General features: G+C 41.8%; 1 pseudogene; it reads left to right on the top strand.

Moving 5' to 3' along the window:
- LOC124508716 (asparagine synthetase [glutamine-hydrolyzing]-like) overlaps positions 1-16614 on the top strand; it is a 48603-nt pseudogene extending 31989 nt beyond the window's left edge.
- Positions 16615-24794: the final 8180 nt, after the last annotated feature.

The following is a 24794-nucleotide window of genomic DNA, read 5'->3' as shown; positions in this document are numbered from 1 at the left end:
TTCAAAAATAAACATTAAAATTTTTTTAAGATGTGGTTTATTTATACAATGGAATATTATTCAGCCATAAAAAGAATAAAATCCTGCCATTTGCAACAACATGGATGGAGCTAGAGAGTATGTAATACTAAGTAAAAAAAAGTCAGTCAGAGAAAGACAAATACTCTATGATTTCACTCATATGCAAAATTTAAAAAACAAATGAGCAAAGGAAAAAGAGAGACAAGCCAAGAAGCATACTCTTAACTACAAAGAACAAACTGATGGTTACCAGAGGGGAGGAAGGTAGGTGGATGGGTGGAATAAGTGACAGGGATTAAGGAGTGCACTTCTTGTGATGAGCACTGGGTGATGTACGGAAGTGCTGAACCACTATATTCTACACCCGAAACTAATACAACACTGTGTATGTTAACTATACTGGAATTAAAAGAAAGAAGAGAAGAGAAGAGAAGAGAAGAGAAGAGAAGAGAAGAGAAAAGAAAAAAATAAAAGACTTTTTTTTCTTAATTAAAATAAACTCAGACCATTTTGGATCACAAAGAAGAAATATGTACAGGGGTACCTGGCTGTCCCAGTTGTTAGAGCATGTGACTGTTAGTCTTTGGATTAAGTTCGATTGCTGAAAAATAAAATCTTAGGTGCACCTGGGTGGATCAATGGGTTGAATGTCTGACTCTTGATTTCAAGTCAAGTCATGATCCCAGGGTCTTGGGATCAAGCCCCACGTTGGCCTCTACACTCAGCTTAAGAGTCTCTTCTCTCTCTCCTTCTGCCCCACTCTCCAGCGTATGCACTCTCTCTCTCAGACTAAAATAAAAAAATAAAAATAAATAAAATAAAATATTTTTTGAAAAATCTTTAAAAAAAAAAGAAACATTTAACTGAGTTGCTACTCATTAGGATAGAAATTTAAGCAACTCAAAAAATGGAAGTTGTAGAACTCAGAAAATTTCACTAAAATGCGACATCACAAAAATTATTTTAAGTTTATTTTTTTTAATGTTTATTTATTTTGAGAGGGGTGGAGAGAGGGCAGAGAGAGAGGCAGCGAGAGAATCCCAAGCAGACTCCCCAGTGTCAGCACAGAGCCTGATGCAGGGCTCAAACTCACAACTGTGAGATCACGACCTCAGCCAAAACCAAGAGTCAGACACTTAACTGACTGAGACACCCAGGTGCCCCCCCTCTTTTTTTAAAGACACATTTACTTAGTGTCACGATCAGACTATTACATTTAGCAATCAACAGCATGAGGGCAAACAAAAACAAAAACAAAAAAACCTACATTAAAACCCTTTGTTGGAATGTTTTACACTTTCCGCAGAACAGAAACTACAATAACCTGTTATACAATTACTCACAAATAACAGTCCTCAAGGTTTTTGCCCATACACATTGAGTCTTGTCTAGAATATGTCTTCTTTGTAGCTGCTAGGCCCTGCCACCACTGTGTTTGGCAGAGTCCACAGATCTGTAGCTTCCCCTGTCACTTCGCTGGCTCTCCTCTCCTGCTAAGCTCTGTTTCTTGGCCATATTTAAAACCTTCTGCCACTGCCATAGCTGCTGCTGTTGGAACCTACACAGCCACCTTGGTTTTGTGGTTTGGCAAAGTATTGGCTTCTACCACCATAGGGTCCAGAGCTTCTGTCTCCAAAACTTCCTCCTTTCATGGGTCTAAAATTTGAAGACTGATTGTTGTAACTGCCAAAATCATGATAGCTTCCACCACCTCCAGAGTTGCTTCGCTCATTACTAAATCCATTATAGCCACCTCACTGCCACCATATCCACCACCACCTCAACTGTCACCAAACCCACCTCGTCTACTGAAGTTTCCTTCACAACCAAAGTTGTCATTCGCACCTAAACCACCTCTATGACCATCACCAAAGTTTCCAGAGCCGTTTCAACCTCTTTAGCTGGATGAATCTATTGCTTAGATAGATCTTTCCTTACTTCACAGTTGTAGCCATTCACAGTATGGTATTTGGGGGGTTGGTGTGTTGGTTTGTTTGTTTTTTAAGCTTATTTATTTCGATGGGGGTGAGGCTCAGACACACACACAGAGAGAGAGAGAGAGAGAGAGAGAGAGAGAGAGAGAGAGAGAATCCCAAGCTGGCTCCATGCCATCAGCCCAGAGCCCCACACGGGGTTCAAACCCATGAACCATGAGATCATGACCTGAGCTGAAATCAGGAGTTAGAGGCTTAACCAACTGAGCTACCCAAGTGCCCCAACAGTATGGTATTTTTGAATGACAATTTGTCTACAGAGTCACGGTTATCAAATGTTACAAAAGCAAAACCTCTCTTTTTGCCACTACCTCTATCAATCATGATTTCAATCACTTCAATTTTCCCATACTGTTCAAAATGATCTCTTAGGTGACATTCTTCAGTGTCTTCTTTAATTCCACCAACACAAATCTTTGTCACAGTTAAGTGGGCCCCAAGTCTTTGAGAATCTTCTCTTCAAACAGACCTCTTTGGTTCCACAACTCCTCCATCTGCTTTGTGGCTGTGCATTCATGGCTGCATCCAACCCCCTCCACAGTGGTGTACACAACAAACCCAAAGCCTCTGGAGCGGTTGGTTTTTGGACCTCTCATCACCACACAGTCCATGAGTGGTCCCTATTGCTCAAAATGGCTTCTCAGACTCTCGTCGGTTGTTTCAAAGCTCAAACCTCCAGTGAAGAGTTTCAGTAGCTGTTCAGACTCTTTGAGAGACTCTGACTTAGACATGACGGCACTGGGTGGAGGAACTTTAGTGATGCTTACGTAGTAGTGTCCACGGGCAGAAAGGCTCTTTTTGTTGTTCTGGGGGGTAAGCCTACATTAGCCTTTGCATTGGGGCCTATTTTTAATAGTTAGATTCTACCGAGTGCTGGCCACTGGGCACTGAGGCCAGAAAGGGAAGGGCATGGTCCAGAGCACAACAAGCTGTAGTGACCATTTCATCCACTCCAGTGAGGTCAACAGTCATTTCCCCCTTCTCCCACAATAAGAGCTGGAGCCAGACATATGTCTATTGAGCTAAGCTACATTTCCCATCCTCCCTTGCAGCTTGGTGACTCAGTTGCCAATAACGGAATGTGCCTGAAAATAATGTGTGTTGCTTCTGGGTATAAGCCTTCGAATATTAAGCACATATGTGTTCAATCGCTGTCTTTTCACCTTCTTTCACACTGTCTGGTTAAATGCTAAAAATTACAGTACCTTGCAAGCTATATGTTAAGGGTAAGAAAGCTGTGCAACTAAGCTTCATGGCTTCATGGACGAAAGTCCATCTATCTACCTTAAAGTAGTACATGAAAAAGAATTAAATTTCTATCTAATAGGTGACCGCACTTGGGGTATTTTTTTTTTTTAATAGAAACTTGACCAAATATGCCAAGTGTGTTTAAAGACAATTTCTTAGATAACACAGAGATAGTAATTATTTTAGGGTGATTGCTCTTTGTGTCTAGCATAAAAAAATCTCTCTTGAGATCATAAAGGTATTCTCCTGTATTTTTTTCTAAAAATGTTTTAAGTTTTGCTTTTAAAATTAAGATTTTAATACTAGAATGTGGTTTATGTACAGTCGGGGTAAGGATCTGTAGTTTTTCTATGGAGTTAGCTGATTGTTTCAGTACTACTTATTGAATATACCATCCCACTGATTTATAGTATCACCTGTGTTATACACCAAATTACTACCGATACATGACTGTGGTCTGTTCCATTGCTTACAGGTTTGTCCCAATGTCACATCCCTATAATTACTAACACTTTACATCAAACTTTACATTTGGCAGTACAAATACCTCATTATTTTTCAAAATTATCTTGGCAATTCTTGACATTTTACTGTGCCATTTAAATTTTAACATCCACCTATCAAATTATACACATACATATGCACAACTATGCTCAGGTCATAATCTTGCAGTTCATGAGATTGAGCCCCATGTCAGACTCTGCGTTGATGGCGTGGAGCCTTACTGGTATTCTATCTCTCCCTCTCTCTTTCTGTCCCTCTCTGCTCACACACACTCTCCCTCTCTCTCAAAATACATAAACTTAAAAAAAAGATTTTAAAAATACTAAAAATAATAAAGTAATCTCTATACCTAATGTGGGGCTCAAACTCACAATCTTAAGACCAAGAGTTGCATGTTCAACTGACTGAGCCAGCCAGGCATGCCGTCATAAGGTATTTTTTTAACTGAATTTTCAACTTATTTATTGTTGGCACAACTTGTTTATTGTTGGTCTTCTGTATACTTATCCTGTAATCTATAATTTTGCTGAATTCTCTTACTAATTTTAATGGTTTGGTTTTCTTAAATTTTCTATATAAGCCTAGGAGAGCTTGGGTGGTTCAGTAGGTTAAGGTTAATTTCCGCTCAGGTCATGATATCGTGGTTCGTGAGATTAAGCCGCACCCCAAGTTGGGCTCTGCACTCACAGTGCAGAGCCTGCCTGGGAATCTCTCTCCCTCTCTCTGCCACCCTCCTCATGAGTGCATGTGTGCGGGTGTGTGCACACACACACGTTTTCTTTCTATCTCTGCCTCAAAATAAATAAATAACCTTAAAAAAACAACTACTTAAATTTTCCTTTTTAGTCCCTCTGTTTTTCACTTCCTTTTCTTATTGCCCTAGATAATATCTTCAGTAAAATATGAAACAGAGATCGTGAAATTTGCATTTTTGTCTTGTTCCTGATTTGGAGGAGAACACTTTCTGATGCTTACTCAGAGTTTTATGAGATACGCTTTATCATGTTAACAGAAATTCTTTTATCATCCCTACATAGATATGTATATCATTTGCATTACAAATAAATTTTGAATCTTACCAAAGCTTTTTCTGAATCTTTTGAGATGATCTTATCATTTTCTTTAATTTGTAAATGTGGTAGATTATATCAGTAAGTTTTCTACTGTTAGACCATCCTTGAACTCTTGGAATAAATTCCTCCTTAACCAAAATTGTGTTTTTTATACATGCCACATTTAATCTGCTCATGTTTTATTTAGAATTTTTATATTATAGGATTGCCTGGGTGGCTCAGTTGGTTAAGCATGACTTTGGCTCAGGTCATGATCTCATCGTTCGTGGGTTTGAGCCCTACGTCCGGCTCTGTGCTGACAGCTCAGATCCTAGAGCGTGCTTCAGATGCTATGTCTCCCTCTTTCTCTGCCCCTCCCCTGCTCACTCTCTCTCAAAAATAAACACTGAAGGGGTGCCTGGGTGGCGCAGTCAGTTAAGCATCTGACTCAGCTCAGGTCATGATCTCATGGTTCGTGAGTTCCAGCCCCGCGTCGGGCTCTGTGCCAATGGCTCGGAGCCTGGAGCCTGCTTCAGATTCTGTGTCTCCCTCTCTCTCTGCCCCTCCCCTGCTCATGCTCTGTCTCTCTCTGTCTCAGAAATAAATAAAAACATCAAAAAAAGTTTTTAAAAAAAGAGATGCAGAAGGTCATTACATCATAATCAAGGGGTCTATCCACCAAGAAGACCTAACAATTGTAAACATTTATGCGCCAAATGTGGGACACCCAAATATATAAATCAATTAATCACAAACATAAAGAAACTCATCAATAGTAATACCATAATAGTAGGAGACTTCAACACCCCACTCACAGCAATGGACACATCATCTAATCAAAAAATCAACAAGGAAACAATGGCTTTTGAATGACACACTGGACCAGATGGACTTAACAGATATATTCAGAACATTTCATCCTAAAGCAGCAGAATATACATTCTTCTCCAGTGCACATGGAACGTTCTCCATGATAGACCATATACTGGGACACAAATCAGACCTAAGTAAGTACAAAAAGATCGAGATCATACCATGCATATTTTCAGACCACAATGCTACGAAACTCGAAATCAACCACAAGAAAAAATTGGGGAAGGTAACAAATACTTGGAGACTGAAGAACATCCTAGCGAAGAATGAATGGGCTAACCAAGAAGTTAAAGAGGAAATTAAAAAGTATATGGAAGTCAATGAAAATGATAACATCACAACCCAAAACCTCTGGGATGCGGCAAAGGCGGTCATAAGAGGAAAGTATATAGGAATCCAGGCCTTCCTAAAGAAGGAAGAAAGATCTCAGATACACAACCTAACCTTACGCCTTAAGGAGCTGGAAAAAGAACAGCAAATAAAACCCAAAACCAGCAGAAGACAGGAAATAATAGAGATTAGAACAGAAATTAATGCTATCAAAACAAACAAACAAACAAACAAACAAAAAAACAGTAGAACAGATCAATGAAACCAGAAGCTGGTTCTTTGAAAGAATTAACAAAATTGATAAACCACTAGCCAGTTTGATCAAAAAGAAAAAGAAAAGGAGCCAAATAAATAAAATCAAGAATGAAAGAGGACAGATCACAACCAACACAGCAGAAATAAAAACAATAATAAGAGAATATTATGAGCAATTATATGCCAATAAAATGGGCAATTTAGAATAAATGGACAAATTCCTAGAAACATATACACTACCAAAACTGAAACAGGAAGAAATAGAAAATTTGAACAGACCCATAACCAGGAAGGAAATCGAATTAGTAATCAAAAATCTCCCAAAAAACAAGAGTCCAGGGCCAGATGGCTTTCCAAGGGAATTCTACCAAACATTTAAGGAAGAGTTAACACCTATTCTCTTGAAGCTGTTCCAAAAAATAGAAATGGAAGGAAAACTTCCAAATTCTTTCTATGAAGCCAGCATTACCTTGATTCCAAAACCAGACAGAGACCCCACTAAAAAGGAGAACTATAGACCAATTTCCCTGATGAACATGGATGCAAAAATCCTCAACAAGATATTAGCCAACTGGATCCAACAATACATTAAAAAAATTATTCACCATGACCAAGCGGGATTTATACCTGGGATGCAGGGATGGTTCGATATCTGCAAAACAATTAACGTGATTCATCACATCAATAAAATAAAGGATAAGCACCATATGATCCTCTCAATAGATGCAGAGAAAGCATTTAACAAAATACAGCATCGTTTCTTCATAAAAACCCTCAAGAAAGTAGGGATAGAAGGAGCATACCTCGAGATCATAAAAGCTATATATGAATGGCCCAACGCTAATATCATCCTCAATGGGGAAAAACTGAGAGCTTTCCCCTTAAGGTCAGGAACAAGACAGGGATGTCCACTCTTGCCACTGTTATTCAACATAGTATTGGAAGTCTTAGCCTCTGCAGTCAGACAACACAAAGAAATAAAAGGCATCCAAATCAGCCAGGAGGAGGTCAAACTTTCACTCTTCGCAGATGACATGATACTCTATATGGAAAACCCAAAAGATTCCACCAAAAAACTGCTAGAATTGATTCATGAATTCAGCAAAGTTGCAGGATATAAAAACAACGCACAGAAATCGGTTGCATTCCTACACACCAACAATGAAGCGACAGAAAGAGAAATCAAGGAATCGATCCCATTTACAGTTGCACCAAAAACCATAAAATACCTAGGAATAAGTCTAACCAAAGAGGTGAAAAATATATACACTGAAAACTGTAGAAAGCTTATGAAAGAAATTGAAGAAGACACAAAAAAATGGAAAAAGATTCCATGCTCTTGGATAGGAAGAACAAATATTGTTAAAATGTTGATACTACCCAAAGCAATCTACATATTCGATGCAATCCCTATCAAAATAACACCAGCATTCTTCACAAAACGAGAACAAATAATCCTAAAATTGTATGGAACCAGAAAAGACCCCGAATAGCCAAAGCGATCTGGAAAAAGGAAACCAAAGCAGGAGGCATCACAATCCCAGACTTCAAGCTATACTACAAAGCTGTAATCATCAAGACAGTATGGTACTGGCACAAGAACAGACACTCAGATCAATGGAACAGAATAGAGAACCCAGAAATAGACCCATAAATGTATGGCCAACTAATCTTTGACAAAGCAGGAAAGAATATCCAATGGAATAAAGACAGTCTCTTCAGCAAGTGGTGCTGGGAAAACTGGACAGCAACATGCAGAAGAATGAATCTGGACCACTTTCTTACACCATACACAAAAATAAACTTAAAATGGATGAAAGACCTCAACGTAAGACAGGAAGCCATCAAAATCCTCAAGGAGAAAGCAGGCAAAAACTTCTTTGATCTTGGCCACAGCAACTTCTTTTAACTCAACACGTCTCCAGAGGCAAGGGAAACAAAAGCAAAAATTAACTACTGGGACCTCATCAAAATAAAAAGCTTCTGCACAGCAAAGGAAACAATCAGCAAAACTAAAAGGCAACCGACAGAATGGGAGAAGATATTTGCAAATGACATCAGATAAAGGGTTGGTATCCAAAATCTATAAAGAACTTATCAAACTCAACACCCGAAACACAAATCATCCAGTGAAGAAATGGGCAAAAGACATGAGTAGACACTTCTCCAAAGAAGACATCCAGATGGCCAACCAACACATGAAAAAATGCTCAACATCACTCATCATCAGGGAAATACAAATCAAAACCACCATGAGAAACCACCTTACACCTGTCAGAATGGCTAACATTAACAACTCAGGCAACAACACATGTTGGCGAGGATGTGGAGAAAGAGGATCTCTTTTGCATGGTTGGTGGGAATGCAAGCTCGTGCAACCACTCTGGAAAACATAGGGAGGTTCCTCAAAAAACTAAAAACAGAACTACCCTACAACCCAGCAATTGCACTACTAGGCATTTATCCATGGGATACAGGTGTGCTGTTTCAAAGGGACACATGCACCCCCATGTTTATAGCAGCACTATCAACAATAGCCAAAGTATGGAAAGAGCCCAAATGTCCATCAATGGATGAATGGATAAAAAGATGTGTTATATATATATACACACACACACACACACACACACACACACACACACAATGGAGTATTACTCGGCAATCCAAAAAAATGAAATCTTGCCATTTGCAACTACGTGGATGGAACTGGAGGGTATTATGCTAAATGAAATTAGTCAGTCAGAGAAAGACAAAAATCATATGACTTCATTCATATGAGGACTTTAAGAGACAAAACAGATGAACATAAAGGAAGGGAAACAAAAATAATATAAAAACAGGGCAAGGGACAAAACAGAAGGGACTCATAAATATGGAGAACAAACTGAGGATTACTGGAGGGGTTGTGGGGGTATGGGCTAAATGGGTAAAGGGCACTAAAGAATCTACTCCTGAAATCATTGTTGCACTATATGCTAACTAATTTGGATGTAAATTTTAAAAAATAAAAAATAAAATATTTAAAAAATAAATAAAAATAAAAGCATTATAGCCATGGTATGTTTTACTGTGAAAATTTTTATTTTTTATCTTTTAATGTTTATTTATTTAAAAAAAATTTTTTTTCAACGTTTATTTATTTTCGGGACAGAGAGAGACAGAGCATGAACAGGGGAGGGGCAGAGAGAGAGGGAGACACAGAATCGGAAACAGGCTCCAGGCTCTGAGCCATCAGCCCAGAGCCCAACGCGGGGCTCGAACTCGTGGACCGCGAGATCGTGACCTGGCTGAAGTCGGACGCTTAACCGACTGCGCCACCCAGGCGCCCCTATTTATTTATTTTTGAGAGACAAAGTGCAAGCGGGGGAGGAGCAGATAAAGAGGGAGAGAGAGAAAATCCCAAGCAGGCTCCACACTGTCAGCACAGATCCCAACGTGGGGCTCAAACTCACAAACAATGAGATCATGACCCAAGCCGAAATCAAGAATCAGATGCTTGGGGTGCTTGGGTGGCTCAGTCAGTTAAACATCTGACTTCAGCTCAAGTCATGATCTCTTGCCTCCCGAGTTCTGGCCCCCAAGTCAGGCTCTCTGCTAACAGGTCAGAGCCTGGCGCCTGTTTTGGATTCTGTGTGTCTCTCTCTGTCCCTCCCCCACTCACATTCTGTGTGTGTTTCTCTCTTGCAAAATAAATAAAGCATTAAAAAAAAAAAAAAGGAGCCTATTTTTTTTTCCTCACATAACAAGAAGGCTAGATAAAAAATGTCCAGAGAAGACACAGCTCTGTAATAATGCTGTCAGGAAAGTAGGCTCTAACTTTCCATTCCACTACGCTTAGCTTAGAGCCCTCCACCTCACATTTGGTACACTTTGGACTTGAAATAGCTGTTTTTTTCTACATAAGAAAGAAACTGAAGCACAAAGAGGTAACACCCATATCAGGAAATCAAAAGCTTTCATCTCATTGTCCAAAACTGTATCACATGGCTCATTTAGCCACAGAGGAATTTAGGGAAGTGTTTTTATTTGGACAAATTAGTCCAAAGAAAATCAGGTTAATAAAGGAGGAAGAAGTCGGCATTTTGAATGGTCAATTGGCAGTATCTGCTGTACTCACTTTGGATAAGTTATATTATTGTAGGAAATTGTCCATACCACCTAAGTTCCTAAATTCTCTTATCGTTTTGAAAAATCTCTGCTATGTCTATAGTTCTGTCACCTTTAAAAATTCCTAGCATTGATATCCATACACCAATAATGCAGCAGCAGAAAAAGAAATCAAGAAATCGATCCCATTTATAATTGCACCAAAACCATAAGATATCTAGCAATAAACCTAACCAAAAAGGCACAAGATCTATACTCTGAAAACTATAGAACACTTATGAAAGAAACCAAAGAGGACACAAAGAAATGGAAAAACATTCCATGCTCATGGATTGGGAGAACAAACATTGTTAAAATGTCTATACTACCCAAAGCAATCTACGCATTTAATGCAATTTTTATCAAAATACCACCAGTATTTTTTACAGAGTTAGAACAAAAAATCCTAAAATTTGCATGGAACCACAAAAGACCCCAAATAGCCAAAGCAATCCTGAAAAGGAAAAGCAAAGCTGGAGGTATCATGATTCCATACCTTAAACTATATTACAAAGCTGTAGTCATCAAGATAGTATGGTATTAGCACAAAAACAGACACATAGATCAATGGAATAGAATAGAAAACCCAGATGGACCCACAACTATATGGTCAACTAATCTTCAACAAAGCTGGAAAGAATATCTGATAGAAGAAAGACAGTCTCTTCAGCAAATGGTGTTGGAAAACTGGACAACGACATACAAAAGAATGAAACTGGATTACTTTCTTATACCACATACAAAAACAAATTCAAAATGGATGAAAGACCTAAATGTGAGATGGGAAACCATCAAAATCCTAGAGGAAAACACAGGCAGCAACCTCTTTGACCTCAACCAGAGCAACTTCTTACTAGACACATCACCAGAGGCAAGGGAAACAAAAGCAAAAATGAACTATTGGGATGTCATCATGATAAAAAGCTCCTGCAAAACCAAGGCAACAATCAAAAAAACTAAAAGTTAGGGGCACCTGGGTGGCCTAATCATAATCAGTTAAGGGTCCAACTTTGGCTCTGGTCATGATCTCACCATTTGTGAGTTCAAGCCCCACATCGGGCTCTGTGCTGACAGTGCAAAGCCTGGAGACTGCATCAGATTCTGTGTCTCCCTCTCTCTCTGCTCCTTTCCTGCACTCTCTCTCCCTCTTTCTCTCTCTTTCTCAAAAATAAACATTAAAAAAAACTAAACTAAAAGGTAACTGACAGAATGGGAGTATTTGCAAATGACATAACTTATAAAGGGTTAGTTTCCAAAATCTATAAAGAACTTACAAACTCAACACCAAAAAACAAATAATCCAGTGAAGAAATGGGCAGAAGACATGAAACAGACATTTTTCCAAAGAAGACATGCAGATGGCTAACAGACACATGAAAAGATGCTCAACATCACTCATCATCAGAGAAATACAAATCAAAACCATGATGAGGTACCACCTCACACCTGTCAGAATGGCTAACATTAACAACTCAACAAACAACGGGTGCTGGCAAGGATGCAGAAAAAGAGGAACCTTCTTGTACTGTTGGTGGGAATGCAAACTGGTGCAGCTACTCTGGAGAACAGTATGGAGGTTGCTCAAAAAAGTTAAAAACAGAACTACGTAGGGCACCTGGGTGGCTCAGTCGGTTAAGCATCCAACTTCGGCTTGAGTCTTGATCTCATGGATCGTGAGTTTGAGCCCTGCATCAGGCTCTGTGCTGACAGTGTGGAGCCTGCTTCAGATCCTCCGTCTCCTGCTCACTCTCTCTCTCTCTCTCTCTCTCTCTCTCAAAAATAAACATTAAAAAAAAATAGAACTACCCCATAATCCAGCAACTGCACTACTAGGGATTTACCCAAAGGATACAAAAATACAGATTTGAAGGGATATATGCACCCCAACGTTTAAAGAAGCACTATCAACAATAGCCAAACTATGGAGAGAGCCCAAATGTCCACTGACTGATGAATGGATAAGGAAGATATGGTGTGTATATATATACACACATACATACAATGAAATAATACTCAGCCATCAAAAAGAGTGAAATCTTGCCATTTGCAGTGACATGGATGGAGCTACAGTGTGTTATGCTAAGTGAAATACATCAAGAGAAAATACCATATGATTTCATCGTATGTGAAATTCAAGAAACGAAACAGATGAACATATGGGGGAAAAAATGAGGGGGGGAAACAAACCATAAGAGACTCTTAATGATAGAGAAAGAGCTGAGGGATGATGGAGGGAGATGGGTGGGGGATGGCGTAGATGGGTGTTGGGTATTAAGGACACTTGTTATGATGAGCACTGGGTGTCGTATGTAAGTGATGAATCACTGAATTCTACTCTTGAAACCAATATTGCACTGGCTGTTAACTAAGTAGAATTTAAATAAAAATTAAAAAAAAAACTCCCAGCATTGTACATTTGTGCCTTTTAAAATTAATTTTTTAATTAATTAAAAGTCTGTCTACTTTATGAATTTTTTTTCAGAGAACCAACTTTCATTTTCTTGAGCTTCTCAGTTTGCCTCTTTGATTCCTAGTTCATTCATTTCTGTGCTCATTATTGTTACTTACTTCCCTCTTCATATCTGTGTTAGATTTTTCCCTTATCTTTTTTAATGTTATTGCAAATGGTACCTTAAAATTTTCCTTTTCCATTTGTGTCTTTCTGACATACAGAAATACAATGGACTTTTTTGTATTTTGACCTTGTATCTAGTTAATCTTGCTAAATGCCCTTATTACTTTTGATAGTTTGTAGATTCATTTAGATTTTCTACCAACACAGCTATATCCTCTGCAAATAAATTTTATGACCTTCTTTACCAATCCTTATGCCTTTTCTTTCTTTTTTCTTAACTTATTGCAACTGGCTATGAGGCTAGGCCCTCTAAAACAATGTTGAATAGAAGTGGTGAGAGCTGACATCCTTATCTTGTTCCCAATCTTAGGGGGAAAAGTATTCAGTTTTTTCCTTTGAGTATTATGTTAGTTGTGGATTTTCTATACGCTCTTTATCTGGCTGAGGAAGACGTCTTCTATTCCTTAGTTTGCTAAGAGTTTATATCATGAACTGCCATACCAGATTTTCTCAGTTTGGGAAAGTTGTGTTCCCATCATGGTTTTAAACACCCTAAACTAATCATTATATTATTTTATATATGCAATACCTCTTTCAGTTTCCCACGTCAGTGAACAAGTTCTTTATACACCATTTCCTCTTGCAGTCCACTCTCCCCTTCCAGATTTAACAGACTTTTCCCCTCTGTTCCTACTATAACCTCTTACAGTCATTATCAAAAGTGAGTGGTAAATTCCCACTTTTTTGGTCTGAAGACATATTTATTTAGCCCTCACTTTTAAATAACGACTTAGCTGGGTATGGCATTCTGGGTTATAGTTACTTTCTCTCAGCCCTTTTGAAATAGTAGTCCTTTGTCTTCAGACATCCCTTGTTGATGTTGAGAAGAATGCTGCTAGCCTAAATAATGTTCTCTGTATATAATCTTCTACAATTTCTGATATTATTTTATCCATCTCTGAACACTCTATAAAAATTTATAAACATGCATTTCAAGGTACTCATTACACTTCGTATTATTTAGTCATTCCCTGTACTCTAGCCTTATTTACTTTGTATTATTTAGGCATTTTATGTAATTGCCTTAACTCCACCATTAAGGAACGAACTACCTGATAACTGTAGTAAATTTACTGATAACCGTAGTAAATGCTGTACACCTTTTCTTATAAAGAAGCACCATGTTCTCTCATGGAATGGGGAGTGGCACATAAAGAAAAAGATCAAAATGTCCTATCTGATTTTAGCAACACACGCTTAGCTCAAAGAGGGCCTGGATATCAATTTGTTGACAACTGGCTAATGTTTAAGAATAACAAATGAGTAAATCATCTATGCATTGACTACTCTGTTCACCATTTATTGTTTGGCTTTCAACAGATGGTTGGCATTCTTGTTAGGGACTGTTTAAACATCAAAAAGGTATTTGTTAAGCTCAGCAAAGTTTTCATCTGCCAACCTATATACACATTTATCAGTGTGTATATAGATCTGACTCCAAATGAATTTGTTAGGAGGAGGAATAACCCCAACTATACAGTCTGTTTTCATCCCTGAGGTTCATACATGTCTGAGCAATTCTGCAAGAACAAGAAGACAACTACCTGAAATCTATTTACGTGAGACACTAAGAAACCTCCTGGGAGTAAACTTATTATCTTAAGCAAAGAAAAGATTAGGTAGCTTGATCTTGAAACAAAGTCTTGGCGCTTAGAGGAGAGGAGTAATTTTGAGTGTCTCATAGTTCCTGAGATTAGGCATTATTCCTAGCTCAGACCACCTTAGATTCAAATCTAAGCTCTAAGGAGAGAGAGGGCTATAAATAAAAATGAAAAGGCCTCTTTATATTAAAACAATTGACAAAGTACATTGCAGACCATTTAGGAAGCCTGTGACAACATATGTCACAGATAATCAACAATGAACACTGCAGAGCTCTAGCAACTCCATATTACCATTACATTCCTCACCAGCTATACCCAGAAGCAGCAGCGAAAAGGTACACACAAGAGATGCCTGACGTGCATTTAGACATTTTAAAAACAGCTAGAAATAGAATACCCACAGAAATCTTTCCCAAAATGGCAATCAATATGAAAAATATCATCCAAGGAACTGAAGTGTGGAGGTAACCCTAAAGTTCAATCTAATTTCAAAACAACAACACATGTCATTTTACTGTAAAATAACATTTTGTACTTACGCTTCTCAGAGGACCTCAGATCACGTTAGGGCAGCATCTTCTTTTCAGCTTTTCTAGGTAAGACAATGAATACAAAAACTGAAATGATTTGCTAGCCCAGATCCCAAATTAAAGCCCAGACCTCATTTCTCTCCTACTGCCTCTCTCTCTCTCTCTCTCTCTCTTTTTTTTTTTTTTTTTTTTTTTTTTTTTTTTTGCCAGAAGCAGCACTAACCTTCATTCTAACAAGGTGGGTGCAGGATGTCATAGCAATGTCATAGTGGCAGACACTGGCTGGCGGGGGGGGGGGGGGGGGTGGCGAAGAGGAAAAGACAGGAAGGGTCACTCCCAAATTCTGAGTTAAGTATGACCTCTATATTATACAGACTCAGCAGACCACTTGAACTTCTTCCATGGACTGGACAAAGGCATTTCTAGATGAGAACAGTACAGACTCAGAGTGAGCAGGCGAAGAAAAGGGAAGGGCTCTGTGAGGTGCCACATAATCCCTGAGTAGTCTCCTTACTACGATTCCACAGCCAAAAATAACCCGAGAGTGAAACGTAGCTATGCCAAGTACTTCAGGTATCAGTTAAATTTCCTCCTCTTCTTTATGAATTTGTATTATTTATAAGACACTTGACACATGTTTAAACACTTACATAGCTCCTCAGTTTCAGGAAATATGGCTTGTTCGGCTGAAGAGAAAAAAGCATATAATGAGGGAGTTAACAAGGGCTGATATTTTTTTACAACATTCTTTAAAAACTGAAAAACCTCTTTAAACACCGGGAACGGCTTAAATAATTCACTCTAGGCCTGCGGGGCCCATGTGGACGGTTCCCTCTCATTCCCTCCCGGGCTACATTTTCCCCGGGTTGCATCTGGGAACGTGGGCCTGACGGGCTGCCACCTGCGGCCTCGAGGCCTCATCGCCATGCCTGTGCTCTGCCTTTCAGGGTGCGAGTGGCGGTCGGCACGCGGCTGAGGCAGAACCCCGGAAGGGGCCCGGGGCCCTTTGACCCCCAGGCGAGCGGGACGCCGGGAGCGGGCGGAAGTGCGGCACCAAGGCCCGTCGCGGCCTGTCGCGGCCTGGCCTGGCCTGGAGGAAGCGGCTCCAAGGCCGCCGCCGCCGGACCGGGGTGGCAGCCGTGTAAAGCAAATGATGTCCGAGGCGCTCTGTCGCCGGCCTTACCCCGGGGACTTGTTTGGCCGCTGGAAAGGATCCAGAAGGCCACTGCCCTTGGCCCACCCCGCCCCCCTCTCCAGGCGGCGGACTGGCGTCCTACAGGGAAGGGCCCCGCGCAGAGGCCCGAGGGGCGGCCTGTAGGCCGGCTTTGCGGGCTTCGGGCCCTCGTGCCCGTTGGTTTGCGGGAGGGAGATCGACGGGAGCTGCGTTCTCAAATTTCTCGCACTCGGGGAGTCCGGGAATAGTGGAGACCGGTCTCCGGGGCCGGCCTGGGAGGAAGGAGTGCGAAATGCGGCCGCCGAGCACGGCCGCCGCGGCGCCGGCTTCCGGGCGGAGGGAAGCACCTGCCTCCGCCCACCTTGACCCCGAGGCCGGCGCCCAGAGCTCCCGGCGCCCCTCCCGGGCTGTCCTCACGGAGGTCTCTGGAGGGCGAAACCTGGATCCTCGCGGCCTTCGAGTGCTCGCTCCCCTGCCGGGGGACGGAGTGGGGGGTGGGGGCGACCCGGGTACCCATGACCGAGGCCCGCTCCGCAGGGCCGAGAGAGTTCGACGCTCCCAAGGAGGGAGTCTCCATGGAGGAATTCCTCCTGCTTCGCTTTCAGAGTTGAAAGCCTGGAGGCCGTCGGTTCTGCAAAGAGAAGCGGTCGGGCGCGGGCAGGCAAGCAGCTGATGAAAATAATTGTCCTAGCACACACAGTCCTGCGCCCAGGGGCGCGCGTACACACACACACACACACACACACACACACACAACTTGCCTCATCTAGCTACCCAACCTTAGTATTCCGGGCATGCGGTTTTCAACAACTTGCTTGACACAATAACAAAGACATTTAAATGCCAGGACGCAGACTTCACTTTTTAACCTGCTGAGAAGAGCTACTTTCAAAGCTTCCCCACCGCGAATAAACTGACAAAAAATATGGGGTGCACTTATAAATTAAACACCTTACCCTCAAAGCGACGTGCGTTAATCAGGTTTCTAAGGCAATAGCCATCTCTGTCTTTTCCTATTCACCCAAATAATGCCACAAGAAGGAACCCCTTTACAGAAGAGAAAGCCAGGGGGAAAAAATGAATTATACCCATTGCTAGTAAAAATCATCTTAAATCAATAGAGCACCACTTGAACTTGAGTTTCCATTGTTTCACTGAATCATCAATGTTTTTAATTAAACAGAGCTACCCTTTCTGTTAAAACATTACATAAAAGGGTTAGGTTTCTACTTTTGTTGAGGCAGCTGGCGTTTGTTGGCTGTTGTGTTTGAGCAACAGACTGTTCAATAGAAGCGAGAAATAGCTCAACGCGCTCTTAATAGACCTGTTTCAACAATGTACCTTGAAAAGGAATACATTGTGTTATTGTGTTAGTTTGCTACAAACCTATTAAAAGAAAAATAGCATCCATCAGGTCTAACAAAACGCATTTGTATTATACGTACTTATCTGCTTCAAATACACTTCTTGGCACAATGTCTAGAATTCAACTAGATCATCAAGAGCTGGACAGAATAACACATACCAGTTAGGTGATGATACACGGGCTAAAAATAATAATAAAGAAAAGTCTAAGCAGAAAGTAATCGTTACTTTTTGTTTATCATGAGAAATACAGGCAACCCTTCTTCAATTGAAAATACATTGCAAAAATGTGGACTCATAACAAAAACAATTTTTAAAATATTCTTCAAATTTAGAAATATTCTAACATGGGAATATTGCTTCAAAATCCATACTTGGAACGAATCTGATACACTTTCGATGGTAATTTGTTTCAGACAGAGATCCAAGGCACAAGCGATGCATTTTTGAAGCAGAATTAAATAGCGCAAAGAGCTGGGTTCTTTAGGGAAATGCGTGAAACAAACAAATCGAAAGCAAGGGTTCCAGCCAAGAGGTTGGGGAGCAGCGATGTCTGGCAGTAGGAGAGGAAGTGCTTCTTGAAAGTGCTCTCTTAAAAATGATTTTTAAACTGACGTTATCGTATTTTAAACACAAAACGAAATTTGAAGCAAAGAAATGGGCGACTTCGCCACTATGAGACAGAACCTACAGTATGTTTCAGAGAGGGCTGCCACTTGGACCACAAACCTTAGAAAAACAGTAGCAAATGATGAAGCCAATTGAATTCTGAGATGAGCTTCAAAGAAAATACACCTAAAGTAGCATCTGTCAGAGGGAGACACCTTTTGCTTCCACAAAAAGCAATTGGTTTGGTTGCCAACCTCAGGGTGCCCAGCATTCAACTTTCGACTGCAAAAATGTTGGGGACACAAGAGAATAGTAGACTACAAGGGAACTCAGTTGTCAAAAAAAGAGAGAACTTACATAAATTACAATACCACCCTATGAGAGATATCTATGTTAACAGATAGATGAAGCAATATTTTCCCAGATAAAATCAATTGTTTTTTACTTATCTAATTAATAAATTATCATGTGAAGATTTAGAAAAATGTCACCCTGAAACTTTAGGTGACAGTTTTCCCATAATGTAAAATAACCGTGATAGACTTCTCTAGAAGGCATTTGAAGTCAGATGGCTGATATGACTGCTTTCTTTAGCTAAAACATTTTCTTTTCACAAGAAGGGTGTGTATATGCATGTACTGGGAGGTAGTTGAGATATGTTTGATTTATAGTTTAAGATTTCTCCTCCTTAGTCCAAATCAGTTTTTGGATTAATTCTCTTGGATTAAAAAAAAAATGAATCAAAAATCACAAACTGCATATCATGAAAATAACCTCTCATACCATTAACAGAAAAGTTGATATTTTCAAGGTGAGATATTTTTGATGTATCAGATAATCTACCAAAGATGAAAGGAAGTTCACAATAAATTGATTTAGCCATGACAAGTAATGTTGTTACTAAGGCTTTATGAAAAGCCTTTGATTTTATTTAGAACTTTTAGAAATGCTTTGTGTGTCAGAAGTTAAACTATCAAGGGGAAAATATTCAATTCATTTTAATTTGAATGGATTGTTCAGATAAACAGTCACCACAGAGATCATTTGAAAACCCAGCAGAGGAAGAAATGTATTTAGAGGAAGATTGTAATCTGATTCCTTGTTTTGTTCTTCATCTTGAAAATCCTTGATTCTTCACTCATGCAAAGAATTCTCAATAGTATTTGAGGGCTAGATATTTTTATTTATTTATTTGAAATTTTTAAAAATCCAAATAGTATGTACTATAATTTATCTCCCCTTAAAGAACAGGAAAGAGGATCACATATGGCTTATTTTCTATATGCCCTCCAAATTCTTTCTAGAAAGAAACTTCTAGCCCGATTCATTTATCAGTAATATCTAGGAAGGTTGTAACCAATCAAATCATTAAACATTTTTTTTTTACTGCCGTTGATCTTAAGCAGCATTTAATTTGAAAGATTCTGTAGAGTACATTTTCAAAGCATCAAGTCGTTTTTCAGTTTCTTGGTCTGCCTTAGGCAGGTAAGTGAATATTATTTCAGATTTCCTTTTGACTTCTTTTGCCTTTTAGTTCAGAAGTATGGGAAGTAAGAGGGGTTAATTTTTTTTTTAACATTTCTGCCACACGCAATTATTTCAATACCCCTCTCTGGTGTTGTGTCTGAAAAAGGGGTGGCCGAGCCTGCAGCCCGCAGCGCCAGACATTCAGCCGGATCCACCCCTGGGCACAGTCATCAGAGGGAAAAGATTCCGCTTCCAAACTTGATTAAAAACAGCCTACCAGTTTCTGCCCCGTTAAAGAACTGTGTGGCTTGAAAAGCTGAGTAAACTGCCCAGGAGAGGAGTGGCTGAGGTCTATATGCCTGTCATATGGGAATCAAGAGAAGCTTGAAAAAAGCAGTGGATAGTAAGCTACAGAAGGACAACTTGTCCATCAAAATCTGCAGTTCAAATCCACTTCACATGATTTAGGTGCTGGAAAAAAAAGTGATTTTACCTTATAATTTTTCACCTTAATTTGAAAGGGAAAAGGAAACACATGTACATACCAAAAACCTACCCAGATGCTTGGGAAATATTAAGTTGTTTCTGAGTTACTTCCCCCCCCCTTCCTGTTGGCAAATACTTCAAAATATCCTTCTCCCCCTTAAGTTATCTTGTGGATGATATGGTTAAAAAAAATACTGAGATGGAAAAATGAACTAGCAATGATGAGTGTATAGGTTGGTGAATAAAATAGATGCCTGTCAACGTCTTAAAGATACGTTGCTATTGTTGCTGCTGCTGCTGCTTGTGATTTTGTGTGGTAAAAACTAAAGACGTCCAAACAGGATTCAAATATGAAGAGAAGTGGGAGATTTCCTGATGTGTTTCAATAATAAAATGAAAATCGAGTCTGTATGTGCCTGTGTTCCCCTTCGATTTGAAATTTTATTCCAGAAAGTGCTACAACTTGTTACTTTTTTTGTGGGCACAGGAGGAGGAAAAATATGATACATTGGGGGATTTTTCAGTAGAGCTGTGTTTAGTTTTAATTTTCCTGTATTTTAAAATAAACACTTTGACCAAAGCATGTTTGATCTTTGCGAGAAGGAAATATACATTGTGGAGGAATGTGCAGCGGTTGGGTATGAAAATGGGGTTGTGACTCACAGCTGCAGGCTGAAAAAAAAAGGCACAGTGGTGTCAGCCAGAGGTGTTCAGTCTAATAATTCAAGCTGTAAACTGTATCCCCTAAAATTACCTACATAATAAATCATTGTGTGAAGAAAAAAAGTTTGGACTGAAAAGTGTAAGTGGAACAGAATCCTCAGGAGACTTCAGTGCTGGGACCTATTGACAAGGATGTGAAATGCGGGTTTATTTTGTCCCAAACTTTGAAGATCAAAATAATACTGGAGATTATTCTAATACAGCTGGTTTTTGTTTTTGTTTTGTTTGGTTTTGCCTGGAGTTTCATAGTCTGTTGCAGAAATGGGCTTGCATTTTTTTTTTCCTCTCTCTCTCTCTCTCTTCCTGATCGCACAGCCGAAACTGCTTTATGGGATTTACAGTCGATTTATATATTTTCAAGAGAAATTTCAATTCAAGAATGGGTTTATTTTAAGAAAAACAGTAAAACTAACTTATCAAATGCATATTAAGAATGGAGACAGAAATGTTTCTGGAAATTCCCTTAGGTTCCTGTCTCAGATTTCACGATTGCTTACAGGTACCAAAGAAAACACTGCAATTATGTAAACTGGCGAATTAGCTTGCCTAAGAATTCGCTACTAGATTGAAACACTTAGACACCGCGGTTGGCAAAGCCAGTGTCAAATCCTGGAGACTTGAGAAACGGGAACGTTTGGGGATGGAATACACCCGTCTGGAGTAGAAAGGATCTCAGTGCCTGGAGAAAAGATGCAATTGTCAAGAGGAAGTTTAAAGGCCAAGGACACACGAAGTCTTTGAAACAATAAGGGTGAGGAAGTCAAGAAGCAGACTCGCCAAAGCCACATTGAAACAATTTATTTTATAGGATCCCCTACATTTCCAGAATTAGTGAGCAGAAGAAGCGCCCTGCTGGGAACGCGGGCTGTGGGCTCTCGCGCTCACACGGGCACTGCGAAAGGGATAAAGTCAAGTTGACACAGGTCTCTTTCGCCTGGGCATTTCAAATGAAAATATAAGAAGGAGGGCGGAGAGAGAAGGAGACAAAAACGAAGCTCAAAAAGACTGATTCCGAAGTCTGCAATAAAGATTAACTGGAAAAAGGAAGTCCATAGCAATTAAAACTCCTACCCTGGCTCATTAGTATTCATGACCGAAGGTCCAGCTTTTCTGTTTATCTTTCTCCCAAGATCAATATCGGAGCAGCGTGGGCCTGGGAGGAGCCCAAGCCTGGCCCTGCGTGCGCCTGACCTCTCGCGCCCTCCCTACAGGTCAGAGCATCTTCAGAACCGGCGGCCCAACGCCGTGCCCAGGATCATTAAAGCCACCATTCATCTGCCGGCAGGGAGAGGGAGGGGGAACAGTCCTGGTTTAGGGGGATGGGGGGTGGGGGCAACGGGCAAACAGACCCAACCAACTCCGAAGAGTTTCGAGAAACCATACTCCGCCACACCAACTACTGTGTGTCGGGTGACCCAGGAGAAAGAAAAAGAAGGAACCGCGCGCGTCTGCAGCCAGAGGCCCAGCGCGGCTACTGGCCAGGCGGTCGCTGGCTCGGCCTGGTTCCAGACCCGAGATTTACTTGGGGGAGGGGGGACAACATAAGAACACCCTCCGCACCCTCCCCCATAGAAGAACCCAGGCCCACTCCCAGCCCCGAGCGGTCTGTAGCCGCCCCAGGCCTCCCCCAGTCTCTAGGGAGCTACCCAGTCCGAGAGCGTTAACTAGGATGCTTATCTTTGACGTTATTAACATTATTACTTCTACCCCCAACCTCTCTGGCGGTGTCGCGCCCTGTTCAGGTCCCCCAGGCCACCAGGTTTGGCCTCAGGGACAGAAAAATACTGGCTTCGGGAGGTTAGGAAAAGAGGCTAAGGGCAAGGGTTGGAGGAGGGGAGCGAGGGTTTAGAAAACTCCCTCCCTCCTGGTTTAACTGAGAGGTAAGGGAGCAACCTCCCAAAGCACACCGGGAGGCGGTGGGTTCTCGGGGTTGCCGGACAGTCTGGCCTATCACATTACCAGGGAAATGGGGCTGAGCGATCCGCACTGTGTGCGGGGATCCCCCACCCAAACTGTCTCCGGCTGGTGGCTCGAGGTGCGAGCTTGGGAAATAAGGCCCAGACAGCGGACTCTCAAAAAACCAAGTTGGATAGAGAGTTCTGGGCAGGCATGGCCCTTTTGGAGGGAGGCCATAGGGGTGGGGGTATCTGGGAAAAAATGGACGGGTGAGGGGAGCATCTCCTGCTGGGTCTTCTGTCCACATGTCCCCAATCTTTGCGACTCAGGTCCATCCCACGCACGCGAGCGGGTGCCTAGGGGGATGCCGAAGGAGGCAAGCATATGTGAGTGCGTGTGCGTGTGCGTGTGTTAAGGCGTGGAGAGATTGTGAGAGAGAATGTGTGCGTGTGGGGGGGGTCTGTGTGCGCGCATGCTAGTGAACGCGGCGCCCGCAGCTCTGGCCTGGTGGCTGCGCAGAGCCTTATCCCGAATGACTGGGAGGCAGGATGCGGGATTCGATTCGGGACAAGGGCACGTTGCAGGTCTGCAGACGAAGCGAAGTGTCACCTCTTCAAAAGCTCGTCGAGCCCTGAAAACAAAAGGGAAACGTGCAAGGGCAACGAGGTGGCCCCCCAGCACGGACAATTCTCGGACTGGGCCTGAGGGGCGGGGCGGGAGTGGGAGGACCCTAGCTCTGCGCGCCCTGCCCGCAATCAGGGCCGCGGCAGAGCAGGGGCGGAGCGGGGCGTGAACACTGCGGCCCCAGTCGCCCACAGCCTTGACCGTGAACTCGAACCCTCCGGCTGCCCTGGTTATGGTTTACAGAAGTTCTCATTCGTAACACCCTGTTCAAACTGCCAAGGCTGCCTTTTCTTTCTCAGGAGCCCAGCGGGACGACCCGAGGGTTTATGCCCGATCACTCGATCCCTTCTGGATCTAGGTTCTTCCCTAAAATAGAACCCTTGCAACAATCTGTTGAGGGTTGGGGAGGGGGTTTAGCAAGGAGGGCGACACGGCTCCAGTCCTGTTCTAAGCTGCCAGTTAAAAATAGAAACCGTTCATTGTGGTCTGCTGGGGGTAGCAGTGGGCCCAGCAGCTCCAAGTTTCCGTGGAACCAGAGGGGTATCAGACTATATAATCAATCAATCCTCCAGTATTTATTGAACGTGTATTTTGGATCCCGAGGGTCGCTTTCCGGAGCACGTGTCCGCTTAAGTAAAAACGCATTCAAGGGTTCAACCAAGTCTTGGTGGGATATTATTTTGAGCTCTTTATTTCTTAGCTCTTGGACACAGGCCTAGCGCGCCCTTTGGGTGATTTCGGGGGCGTGATATAGGGGAGGGTAGGATCCCAGGCTCGAGTATTTGGTGGCCCCCGCGTATCCTACTAGAACACACCTCCCCCAGTCAGTCCTGCCTATCCGGACGGCGACCGATCACTTGGAAAACCCAGGCCTTCCTAGCCAACCCTGGAATGAGAAAGAACAGCGCGGTGTGTACAGGGAACCCCGAAACTCCGGTCCAGCCTGTGATCTGCCCTAGATTTCACAGTTTTGTGCGGAAAATACACCACTTGATACTGAAAACATCCGTCTGAAAAAAGAGAGAGAGAGAGAGAGAGAGAGACAAAGGGGGCAGGGGGTGGGGAGGAGGAGGAAAAGAGAAGGTGCCAGCAGAAAGGAAAGGGGCCAGGACCGCGGGGACCGGGTGTGCTGGGCCTGGGACCTGCTTCCTCTACTCGCGTCGTCTAGCCGGGCCTCGGCCTTAGTATAGCCTCCTCTTGCGCCCAGAACAGAATCAACCCGGCCTCTGCTCCAAGAGTGACCTCCTCCCCGCCTGAC

The sequence above is a fragment of the Lynx rufus genome, unplaced genomic scaffold, assembly GCF_022079265.1.
Source record: "Lynx rufus isolate CCGP_SWC_20201006 ecotype Redwood Valley unplaced genomic scaffold, mLynRuf1.p SCAF_1, whole genome shotgun sequence".
NCBI classification, from domain to species: Eukaryota; Metazoa; Chordata; class Mammalia; order Carnivora; family Felidae; genus Lynx; species Lynx rufus.
Note: the sequence above shows the minus strand (reverse complement) of the source record. Positions and strands in the feature narration are given on the sequence as shown.